The following is a 13,568-nucleotide window of genomic DNA, read 5'->3' as shown; positions in this document are numbered from 1 at the left end:
GTGACAAGTACAGTGTAGAAAAGTGAGAGTTTGGGCAAATGAAGGGCTGCAGTGCTCTGAGAGGGGCAGAATAAAGGAGGAGCAACAACCAATGGCATAAAATAATTGTGAAAGAATATATACATCCAGAGCTCCAGTTTCAGAGGTGAGGGAGTATAATGATGTCAGAAAGCTATGAAGGTCCCTGCCCTGGGTCTAATGTAGACAAAGGGAACTTGACCCTGCCACTCATGCTAGATGCTTTGGGGAAGGAGCACTGAAGGCTGGGAGCTTTCCAAGTCGAACTCTGTAAACTCTGCCTAACTGCTGCTGTTGGTCCCCAGGTGGAGGGGAATGAGGAGGCCACTGGGCCCAGTGCCCTGATACCTCACATGGTCCTTCTAGGGGGATGGATGGATGGAAGGCTTAGTACTGGGCTGTAGCTGCCTTTTGGCTCCAAAATTGCCCCATCTAAGCTGTTTCTGGAGGCTGCTGTTCTTGCCGTGTAGGGAGTGGAGATGATTGACTCTCTGTGTCCCACAAAGCTTACAGTATCAAGTAAAAAGTGATGCCCAGCATGTGCAGGGAAACCTGGTGCTGCATTGATGAGACTGTTACTGAGCAGCCACTGAGTTGCTTCTGCCTACTAAGATGAGACAGACTAAGGAGATGGGTAGTTAGTCCTGCCTTGAGTGCAGGGGACTGAGCTAGGTGACCTCTTGAGGACCCTTCCAGTTCTACAATTCTATGATTCTACAACTAAGCCTTTATTGGCAGGTTGATGCCTCATCAGACAGGCCCATTCTTTGCCCACCACCATTTGTAATCTGTTTCTTGAGTGTAAGGGAGTGGGCTCACCAGGGGCTTGAGACTCTCCACCTACCACAGTGCATTAACCTTACTCATACCCACCCATAAGGACAGTTTCTGTTCCCTGATCTTGTCCCTATATGTCCCTGCAGCAATATTCAAAGGCTGGAACTGTTCTGCACAGGAGCAGAGGAGAATTGTCTCCTCATAGGCACATCATAGAGCCACTCTACAGAACCAGTTTCTCCTCCCTTGGTTTTCACACCTCAACTGCTAGAACAGGGCCTCATCCTCCCTGATTGAACTAACCTCGTTATCTCTAGCTTGCTTCTTGCTTGCATATATATACCTGCCCCTGGAAATTTCCACTACTTGCATGCACCCACGAAAGCTCATGCTGCAAAACGTCTGTTAGTCTATAAGGTGCCACAGGATTCTTTGCTGCTTCTACATACCCATAGACTGTCCGCATCATAAATACTAATACAGGGGCAGTGCTGGGGATATAAAGGGGTAGGACAAACACTACGGGGGATTCTGGGCTGTTCTGGAGCCCTAGAGCAGCCTGCAGGTGGCCTTTGGGAGGCTTCTGTAAATTTGAGTAGCCCCTGTGTTCTCTAATTTATGCTGGGGACCACACCAGCCTCTGCAGTAGCACACAGTTCCAAGGGTAAAAGCTGGCTTTGCTCCCCCTTTCTTTGGGCAGTGCTTTCTGTGCTGCTTCTACTGGATATGCAGCACAGAATTTTAATCATAGGCTGGACCACAACAACTTTGCAGTCCCTTATGTGGTGCAAGGACTTATAGGATTATAGCCAAGATAATTACATGATGTCAGTTTGTCTTTCAGGAGCCACTTTAGGCTCTGGCAAAAATTTCAATAAAGTTTGTTTTCATTCAAAACAAACTTTATCTTGTTGTAGCAGATGTACAGAGTTCAGTGTTGTTAGATGTGACATCATCGGCCAATTACACCTCTAAATTCTGTGATGCTCTTAAAATCTCTATATTCTACAAGAATCTGAGATCAAGAGATGGACTATGTTAGCATCAGCTTGTGGAGCATGGACTGATAAGTCTAAGGTGGGATATTCATCCAACAAAATAAACCTAATAAAAAATCATGTTATTTTCATCCCTCTGACCTGCTATTCACAGTGATCCTTTAGTCTGTAGTCCAAGAGGAACTCAGCCATAAATTGAAATATCTGAGTATTTTGCTGCACTGCTGAATGTGAGTGTGGAGCACAGCATGGAATTTCCCCATACTGCAATATGCTCAACTTTTATTCAGTTTCTTTTAAGATACTTTTAAGCTTCATGTGGATATTTTCATTTAACTGCTTCCCATTAGATAAAACTGATCTATTTACTGTAACTAGCCTGCCCTAACCTTGATAGTCCTTGACTCTGCCTTTAGGAAGCATCTATGAGGGGAAATATGAAAGTAAGTGGAGGCAAATTAACCTGCACAAGACATTTTATTTTTAGAAATGTAATTTGGAAAGATGACAAACATTTTACAGACAGATGCATGAATGTCAGCACAGTAGGCTGTCTGAGGAGCAATTATGAATTCCAACTCCATCCTTTCCCAACCTATCTTTGAGTGGTGGGCTATCAGAAAGCACTACTATTTTCCTATATTCTATAGAAGACATTTTTATAATTGATCTGAGAGGCCATATATTAAAAGGTGACCTTCATTTGCCCTACCGCAATCAAATTACATTTTCTAACATGTAGTCCTGGGTCCTGATATAGGCCCAGACCCTCAGCTGACATGAATTATCCCAGCTCCATTGACTTCAATGAAGCTACAACAGTTTACAGAAGCTGAGGATCTGCAGTATAGTGGTTAGCTGGTTTTATCAGCTGTTTTTGGATACAGTGTGCAATGAAAAGACAAACTAGAGTCCAAGTGGTGGTGGTATATTTTGTCAAATCAGTCATCTGACTGATGAGAAAGAAAGTGAATGGGGAATAATTTGGATGAACTGTGGACACGTTAAAATGGAGGGGGCGGGGTGGAACAGAAGTTATGGATTTTATATTCAAGCATCTCCAAGTATACAGTATTATGACTTTAAAAAAAATGTAGATGATAATTGCTAAACAACTGCAGTATTTTTAAGGCACCCTCCAATAAATCTACATAACAAGACAGTAGGGAAATAGATTATTCTGGAGGAGTTTAGTGAGTTTTATAAATGGCTGTATTCTCACGCACTATACTGAGAGAGATTTCATTTCCCTGTTTGAACTGGGGGCAAGAGGGAATGCCACTTTCTTCAATTAAAATGTATTTTATACTGTTTTTCTGTTTAAATTGGTGTTATTTAATAAATATATGGAGTGCTCCCAGGGCACCTGGCCCCTCAGTGCAATCTGGGCCTGCTTTTCTTTGCAGCTTAGGTTTATTGAAGCAAAACTTGTTCAGCTTTATGTTACGCCTTCCCAGCCAAAACCCAAACTGTTCATTGTCTGAAGCCAGTGATATAAAAGGAAGTACCTTCTGGGCACTGTATACATTTGGGGATTTTCAGACAACCACGTCACTAGATTGGCTGAACCCTTCTAACCCTAATATTGTGTATACAGGGTGCCTCAAGCACGAATGGGAATGAAAAGAATAAGCACTAATTCTTGCGTATTGAAGTGTTTTGCTGTTTGAGTGAATAGCAGTTGTTGCTACTCAGAAGTCTTGAATTACTAAAGACTCTAGTTCTCCTGAGGCACCAATCCTACAATGAGATGGATGTTGGCAGACCCCTGCACCTCTGTGGAGCCCCATGAACTTCATCAGCCTTACTGTTCAAATCAGGGCAGAAATTATAATAAATTTTGTCACACCAGTATAATCTCGCAGGCACACGCGCACACGCACACACACACACTGCTTCCCCAACTACCATAACAGGATGGGGCTCCATCATTTCATTGATCATATACCTGCAGGATCACTTATGTTCTGCCTTTCCCTGGCAGCCCCCATATTTCTCTGCAGCGCTTGCCATCTCTATGGGGATATTGCAGCTCTGTTTGGGGAAGCATGTGAGCCTACAGCCTGAGAAAGCATTGCTCTGAGGCATTAAGGCAGTGACAGTGAAAAAAAGGGGGCGGGAAGATATATGACAACCTAGAGGTGTGAAGTAGGAGGAGGGGAAAGACTGATAACAGGGGGATCTTAAGGACAGATTTTAACTGTGTTGATGGTATTTTGTTTGCTTGCTTAAATTAGTTTCCATTGTACCATCCAAAGAAAAGAAAAAGCACAAATTCATGAGCCCTTAGGCAGACCTTGCAGCATGTTCTGAAGTTTGACAAACTGCTGGGCTAAGGAGTGGGGGAGTTAATGTGTATCAGGGACCATTTACTTAAAAAGGCTGTCACCAGCTCTGCCCCTTTAGACACAGGGAGGAGTTATTAGCTCAGGTACCCCAGGTGATCTGAAGTTCTCAGGTATCACACAAAGAGGTACGATTCTAAATTAGCCAGTGTCCAGGACAGTTAGGGCTTCATAGACTAAAATAAAAATTTTAAATTGCACTTGAAACTGCAGACTTGATCACAGACATAATATTCTTGTGGGAAACCCTACTACTAAGTGAGGGCGCACTTTGCCCCCAGATGACGTTTTAGAGGGCTCTTTTAGGTGTAGCCCCAGTACAATGCATTGCAGCAAGCTAATCTGGAGCATGTAAAACTGATACCCATCCAGCAGAAAAGATCTCAAACTTCTGGCCACCACTGCTTTGACTGCTTCCAGAGGTCCAGAAAAGATCAAACAAAACCCTTAAGTTGTTAACTTGAGTAACTAGAGGTGAGAAATGTCTCTCAGTGAAGGAAAACAATGAAAGTTTCACATGCAAAGTTCAAACATTGGGGTGGAATTACTCAGCTTTGTTAAATAGTCATGAAGACCTACCATGAAAGTGGCCTGTTTTGAAGTATCATGTAATCTAACCAGATGGATTGGTCCCTTCAACAGAGGCTCCCCATTTTCAAAATTCAGATCTGGATCCAAAGTTATTGGGTGTATGATGCTAGAGTTTTGGTCTAGGTCTATTACTTCTTTAAAGTACCATGGAGAGCATATATTGGCCTAATTAGAGAATAGTACAAACCATTTGCAACTTTGGAGGCTGTCTGAAACTTAATGATATATGCTCACTTTGAGCCCTTTCATGAATATTTTATTCCATTGCGGGATGCACTGCCTGCAGTGTGTAGGATTGAAACAAAAGAGTTATTACTCACTGCTAGAAATAAAACTTTAAAGACTTTTTCACTCTCATTTATAGCATGAAATCATTACGGAGGTGCTTAAGAAGAAGCTGGGGATGATTTTCTTATTACAGGCAGAAAACTTCCAATAGAATATCCTCCATTTATTATCTCCCTAAAATTGTTGTCATAATGCAATTATGCAAATGAAGAGCTGCAATCACACTGAGTATTTTCTTCCATTTTTTGAAGCATATACTTTAGATCAGAGCAGTTACAAAACAAAAAATCCACAAATACACACAAAAAACCCACAACCGAATTCAGGGAGTGTGACGGAGCATGAGAAATTCCCATTGGAATTGTTCCCAATATATTGCATAAATGTAAAATCTTTTTTGAGGGTGTGGGATCTTTTTTTTCTGAGAATGTTAAGCTTGGGGAATAAAGCATTGCTGAGGCAGTCAGCAGCACATCTTCTATCTTGATTTCTGTCTCGTTTTCCCCTTTCAGACCCACCAGCTTTCCCTAGCTTTCTCTCTCTTCCACAAAAGATTTCCAGCAGAGAGCAGCTGGTGCCTCGTTTTGGCTGCTTTCCCCAGACTCTGGGGGCTTTCACTGGAAATCAATGCCTGCTTATTTCCCCCTGTTCTGAGTTTTTTATGTGTGGACTGACATGGCCTCAACCATACTGACCCATTCTGCTGAGCTATTTCCATTCAGATGTGCCTCTTTACAAATAGCGGAAATTAGTAGAGGGCCAGTGTCAAACTGCTTGTCACATCTTGTTTTCAATCTGTTGAAATCAGGTTTATAGTGTCCTATTCAGAATCCTAGACTGCTTTTGAAGCCACACAATGCATTTCAGGAGTTCCATCAGGCGATAAATGCAGAACTCCACATTGCTATTAAAAAATAATCAAATGATTAGTCTTTTGAATTTTCTGAAGTAACTTATTTGCTTGGAATTTGTTGTTTTAATTGCACTACGTCACTGGTTCCTATGTATTCATCTTCCTAACATATAAAATCATTCATAGCTGATCTGTCAGTGTTGCAGCTATAACATGTGAATAAGTAAGGTTCTCCTACTGATTTAGCAGCAATGAATGAATAAGTGAATGAATGAATAATCAGAGGATTGATAGAATGAATAGTCACCCTGAGATCCCAGTATTCCCCTTGGCCTCTAGGGGCTGCTTCTGTAAAATATAGTTTTGTTTTATATCTAAACCTAAAGAGCAACAGTGGCAGACTCTCAAGCAGCTAGACTGGATTTACACTCTTTCGAGCATTATTGTTAAAATTGAGGAGGAAATTCCTTTATGACCCTCTGTTTTCAGACATTTCTAACATTTAAAAAATACTCTTTTGTAATGACATTTCTCATGATGATTATTCTGAAGTTTGGTAAAATGTCAGTAACTGTTCTTGTCATTTAAGCATTAAGAAACGTTTTCACCAGTTAAGAAACATGCTCAGATAACTCCATTGTAAACCTTATTTATAAAAGTTTACATTTACCATGGACTGTAGACTCGAGGAGAATAAGGACCTTTGATATGTTTGAAGGCATTTGATTGACCAATAATGAAGTTATTGAAATAACATGCAAATGCACAATATGTGCTTTTCCACTAATTTTTAACAATGTGCGGAGGTGTGCCTATATATAGAGCACCACCACTCGCCACACATTGATGTAAAGTCAGCTGCTCCCCTGTGCTTGTGAGGATGTTCAAGAGTTACTCTGAGTGCTTATTTGAATCTCAATGTGTGTTTATTCGAATGTACAATCAATCATGCATCTCTTTTTCTTTCTTTTTAAACATCAAAGAAATTAATGCAAAGAAAACCATGTTAATACAATGTTGTGGTTGAGGATGTCAGACGAATCAAAGCTTTGGCTCCTAAAATTCTTCTGCAGTTTCCATGGGTTAAATCATTCTTCATTTGGCTTGTATAGTGTGCTTTGCACTCTTTAACTGTTGCTGCCTCCCACCTCAGCAATGGATACATGCCTTTTAGTAATGGGTGAAGCGATCCCTATATAAAAGAGCACTAAGGCGTGCGTCCCTTATCACATCAGGATAACCAATCCCGGGAACGATGGAGTGGAGTGGGGTCTGCACTGACTGCACAGGAGCAAGTTCTAGAGACACCAGGAAAGATGCATAACTTATATAAACCCTTGCACCCTTCACCAGCCCTCTGTCAGTGCTAATTCGCAGAAATTACTGACGCTTTAGTAGCTTCACTGACCTCTTCCCGCTCCACCCACCAACTCAGGAGAAGACCAAGAAATAAAGCTAGAAAAAGGATTGTTCTTGGGAGTCAGAGAGCAGGGATTACTGGGGAAAGTATTGCTCTGGGCATTGTCCCTATAATGGACCTTTGTCTTTTCTCCCGGGGGACAGACCCACTTACTAACCTGTAGTGCATAAAGAAATTCACTGCCAGTGTGTACAGTGTAATTGCTTAGGTCCCATAAGAAGAGGGGATTGACTACCTCTGAAGTGTCACAGCATGGCTAATATTAGCGGCAGATTAACAGACTCAATGGAAAAATAGTTTGATTCAGTATGGCATCTCCTTTGTCCTACTTCTGATACCCAACATGTGGACTTAGGGGTTCCTATGGGCTGACTCAATTAGAGGTCTATCTAGTGTATCATTTTAATTAGAGATGGACCTATGCAGTAAAATATGGTCCCTGTCAGGATTATGAACCTGCTGAAGTTTGGTGATGTTTGGATCCAATGTTTTGATTCAGGTCTTTCTCCACTTTTAAAGATGACCTGATCAACAAAGGCTTTTCCTTTAAACTGGGGTTGTATGTCCCAATTTTTTTTTGGCTCTTTGTGATATAGATAGGAGGCCTGGAAGCTTTTTGTTTGTTTGTTTTAAACAGAGGACATTTTTTCTACCTTTTTTTTTTTTTTTTTTTTAAGAAATATCAGGAATGCGAATTCTGGTCATCTCAGGATATGCAGGGGACTTTCTGGTGGCCTCGGAGAGGTATTCTTTGAGCTCTCACTCATTAATCAAAGGGGCCTAGATATTGAATCTTTAACAGAGACCTCTTTTCTCTTAAGTCTTCGTTAGCAATTGGAGTTTAACACAAACTGTTTGTAAATTGTTTTAAAGAGTTGAATTACAAAATATTTCCCCTTTAGACTGCTCAGCTTTGTTTCTTAATTCTTGTGATGTTATGATTTTACTAGTTCTCTAATCACCATAAGGTCTTCCCAGCTGGACAGATCCTAAATTTTTAATTTAAAACAAGCAGAAGTATAATTTTATTTAATTTATCTTTTGATAGAAAAACCTTTCAGACCTTCTTTATTCATCATAAATGACCAAAAAATTTTAAAAAATGGGCACAAGCCAATTTCCACTTTGCCTTCCAGGCCACCTTTATGGTCAGGAAAGACTTCTCTGTATCAGTGATGAAAGAGGTGTGAGAAACAAGTCCCTGAAAACATGTGGAAACAAATGACACTTGAAACAACAGCCAACAAATGAAATAGGAATAAAAAACCAAACAAGTGTGTTACTAGTTCTGGAAACAGCCCAAACCCCAAGCCAAACAAATGAGCTCACAAGAAAGACAAGCTGAATAGATTTAAGAAATTCAGGTGTTAGAATTTAGAACTATGCTAAGTGTTGTTTCCTCAAATGAGGAAAAAAAACTCAGTTCTTGGCATGTAACAGCAGGGTCGCTTGCTGGAGGATTCTCTGCAGCTTGAGGTCTTCAAACCACAATTTGAGGACTTCAATAACTCAGACATAGGTTACGGGTTTGTTATTGAAGTGGATGGGTGAGATTCTGTGGCCTGCGGTTGGCAGGAGGTCAGACTAGATGATCATAATGGTCCCTTCTGACCTTAAAGTCTATGAGTCTGTTACAAGACTAGCAAAAGAGAAGGAAGGTAACATTGTATTGTACATAACCAAAGCCTTGTAATATAAATCTAGCTGTCTCTAATTGTCATGTTGAGTGACATGGGCCCAAGCTGGATTTTTACCATTCATTGAATTATAGCTGAGACATCAAGAGTCAAGGTGTTTTACCTTCCCAATCACTATTGACATAGCCAAACTGAATATTAGCCCTGTTGTCTTCAAGTCTGTACTTGAGACAGAAAAAGAGAGTCCAAAGGAGGTAGAGGAAGACTAGACTATAGTAGCAGTCTCCATGTATTTGCTCTGAATGAAAAAGAACAAACATTATACATAAGAGGAAGAGATACTATAGTGATTAGCTCTATAGAAAACCCTTACATAGATCATTTGGATTTGCATTTAATTAGCTTTAAGCACATTTTTGTATATACCCAGCCTCCCACTGCTATTGTAATAAATATTAATTTACTCAATAGTAATATCAGCAATGATTTTTAAAGGAATTATAATTGAAACTCCACAGTATTTTGCCTGTAAGATGGTTCTCTCTCCCAATATAAGGGTTGCTAATTTGTGATAGATATGTGGAGTGCCTTCACTGTAGTGAAGGTAGGCATCTACAGCTACTGTCAATCAGTGGTTAATGGAGTTCTAATACTATGGAGATGGAGTCCATCCAGGAATAAAAGATCTCTGGTCCCTCACCACCAATGCATCCAAGGTAACACAGGATACAATCCTCCCCCAGCTCTCTAGCCACAAACACAGCTGCAAAGAGTTATCTGTGGCTGTTCTTGCAGAAGCAGATTTTCAGACAACCAGCTGGCTCCAACAGCTCTTTTTCAGGGGGCATAGCCTGTCAAATTATCTATTAAGGATAATTTATATGATTTTTTCAAATAATTTGTTTGCAAATGTTTTTAGTATTTGACAAACCAGCTAGTCCATAGATAATCAGATAGTAATAGGAGAATAATTTATTTGACAGGTGTATTTTCCTATCAGTATTTTTTCAATATTCAGTCAGTCTGCATCTACTAATCATATCTTCCCACCAGAAGTTCATTCTTCCTGCCTACACATCTGCATTGTTTATCATACCTTTCTGCTAAGTTAGCTACCACCCACAAGTTTCTTGCCAAGGTGCAGGTAGTAATTATTGCTTACTTGCAGATACAGGGAAAGCATCCTTTTCTGGGTGGCATCTTCATGTGGGACATGTCAAGGATAAACTCCCATTTAGCCATGGACTTTATCCTAATCATAGTGCAGAACCCTGGCTTCACAGTTAACTTCAAGAAGAGCAGTCTGGTGCCATCTCAGACAGCCACTCATCTGGGAGTGGAAGTTGTAGGGAAGAAAACAGTGAAAGATGTGGCATGACACCCATATTCAAGGAGAAGTTTCTCAAAGATCAGGTAACGATAACCCTAATATCTTCCAGTGTAAAATGCAGGATAAAATCCATCTTTACTTGCTGGGGGCATGGAGTCAAGCACCAACTATTCCTTTTTGTAAATGCTTTCAAACCGTCTGAGAATCATGCTACCAAAATGGTTGAAATAATGTATTTCCATGCACTTATAAGCAGCAGTCCCAAAGCAGTGATAGATTCACTAGCATGGGGGGACCCCTTTATGTAGATTAGATTTTCAGATGACTGTTTACCAGGGTGGAGAGCCAATGCAGAGGCTTGATCTGGAGATGTGAAAAAGAGCAGTATCATTGCATGCAATTCAGGGCAGTAAATTACATCCATTCCATGATAATCAACATGCCCTAGTCACTACAGATGACACAACCATGGTGTCTTATTTGATCCAAAAATGGGTCCCAAAGTATTTTACCTCATCAAGAAACAATTCCACAACTCCAAAGGGCACCGGAGCACATATTCCAACTGCAAACAATGCAGGTGGAAGGTACTTGAAATACAAATTGAGTGAGAAGTCTCTCCTAACAGAATAATTGGCCCTGAAGATTTCAGTGTATCAGAGGTTGATGAACTCCCTTGAGTAGAGCAAAATCAACTTATTTCACCTCTGAAGAGAGCCCCAAGGACAAATATATATCTCCACGAACCAGCATACAAAGCAGTTGACACATTGTCACAAAAATAATGGCAGTTTGAGCTGTAGTATAGCACTTATTTCCTCCTACGACTCCTCAGAAATGTGTAAAAGGAAAAAAAATGGGCTAGACTTATTTTGATCATTCCTTACTAGCCGGGAAGATATTTTTTGTAGGTGGTTGAAATAAGCATGTACCCTCCTGTCCAGATTTCCTATCGCAAAACAACATCAGGATCCACACTCCTTGAGTGTAGCAGTATAGCTGCTGATTGGAAGTCTATGGCATCTCACACTTACGGTTATATGATGAGCAATGATAACAGTATGTAACTCTTTTATATAGCACGTTTCATCAGTAGACCTCAAAACCCTCTACAGGGGAGGTCAGGATCATTATCCCCATTGTACAGATGGGGAACCTGAGGCATGCAGAAGTGAAGTAACTTGCCCAAGTACACCCAGCAGATCAGTGACAGAACCAGAAATAGAATCCAAGTCTCCCAACTTCCAGGCCAGTGCTCTCCCCATGAGGTCACACTGCTTCCCCTATAATTTCTATAGTCTCTTGCTGAAAAAGTAGAAAATGCAATCATTTCTTTTAACATAGTGCATCAAGTGGAGATGGTGACTGTGATATGTAGTGAGTATATTTTCACTGGTTTGAACGGTGTTGTCAATTCTACAGATATTCAGGAAAGGATCACTCTTCACTACAGCAATTAAACACATGCTTAAGTGTTGTCCTGCGTAAGCAGGAAATTAAGCATGTGCATAGCTGCTTTCCTAATCCAGGAACTATATATATAGAAATAACTCTTAAATGGGTAAAATCTTGCACCCTAGTTGAAATATTTTAATTATGCCCACTGTATATATATAAGAAACCATGAGACTTTTTCTTATGGGCTGATATTATAAATTCCATTTTTTTGGTATCCCAAAGGTTAAGAATGTGTTTCTTTCTCAAGCTAAATGTTCTGCAGTCTTGAAAAAAATCATCCGTTTGGATTCATGCAGCCTGCTTTGTTTTATTACAGGTACACCTAATCCATTATGCTTGTTGTTAACATGACAAAAGCCAAATGCTCAATATTTGTGGGAAATGTTGGGAAAATCTGCAGAAATCAGCAACGGGATCTGATTCTTATTTAATATTTCCTCATAGAGCATAAATAATCCTCCTTTTTCCTGTCATGCCCACATACATACAGAATTGAAGAAGCAGCAGCACAAAGGGATTTGAAAACATCATATATGCTGCTTTTTAAATATCTGTCAAGAGAGATCAGATTTCAAACAGAGAATGGCTTTCCCTAAAGAAATCTGCTTATGAATGTTGTAAAAGCAGCCTCGGAATTTCTAAACCTTCACTGATTTAACATATTTTTCCCCATGAAAGAGAATCCTCCATTTAAGCTTACTATTTTGAGTGCCAGACATACAGAAGTTAATGGTGAAGGATTTGAAAATATGTTAAATTAGGCATCTATTTCAAAAGTTGTAATTCACTTGAACCATTAAATCAATGACTTCAATACGTTTTTCAAAAAAATCTATTCCAATTCTCTCTGTAGTGTACCAATGTATGGCAAAAAGTGTAGGATGCTTAGAGAGAATAACTTCATCAAATTGTTTAAGTTTATATAAAGTTTGAGAAGTTGTTGGTTAGTCCATGCTAAGCATGAGTTTAATAGCCAGTTACTTAGGGCTTGATCCCGCATGCCCCATGAATGGTAACATTCCACTTGACATCAATAGAAGCAGGATTGTACCTTTCAACCAGAATTTATCTCCAGTCATCTAACCAAAGTAATAAACACCCCAGTAAATTAGAGTTCAACTAATTAATTTTGGTATTGGTGTTTCGGGAGATATTACATACAAGAAAGACTCTAAGAATCCTAACAGGTGAAGTGTCAGCTATGGAGAGTAAACAAGTACAATATCAAACTATATGGAAATGTTGGGAAATCTCTCACTGATGAAAATGGCTTATAATCTTGTTCTTTCTTATGGCTCTGGACTTTTAAGCATAGCCCTGGGAGAGGTGCAGTATGAATATGATTCATAAGGTAACGTATGATTTGATATATTTAGAATGTCTAAATTGGTTAGCTGAATTCCTGATCATTCTTAATATAAGATAATGAACTGAAATTATTTCGGCACATCTTTAGGGTCAATGGTAATTTGCAATGTCAAGAAAATGACTTCAAGGCCAAAAGAATGTACTGGGCATACACCTGTTGCCCTACAACAGCACTCTGTGGGGTACATCAATATTTTCAATATACAAAGTGGTCTAATATGAGCACTAACCGCAACTCTTAACTGCTGGTTACAGCTTTCTGAGTATGAGGGCTGGCTCTCATTTTGACACCACCTAGAGCTGCTGTTAAATTGGACAGCATTAAGTTACACCACAGATTTAGCATTCTTAAGGGACCTTAAACCAGTGGAGGATTGAGGTAGTGGAACTCTACTCCACCGTGCTCCCTCCCCACTGCAACATGGTCTCTCAGTCCCTCAGCATGCTCCCTATACTCCTGAGGTACAGACCTGGATCTGGCACAG

Source organism: Mauremys mutica, chromosome 6 (assembly GCF_020497125.1).
Source record: "Mauremys mutica isolate MM-2020 ecotype Southern chromosome 6, ASM2049712v1, whole genome shotgun sequence".
Lineage (NCBI taxonomy): Eukaryota > Metazoa > Chordata > Testudines > Geoemydidae > Mauremys > Mauremys mutica.
The sequence above is the reverse complement of the archived record's forward strand: the minus strand, read 5'-3'. Positions refer to the sequence as shown.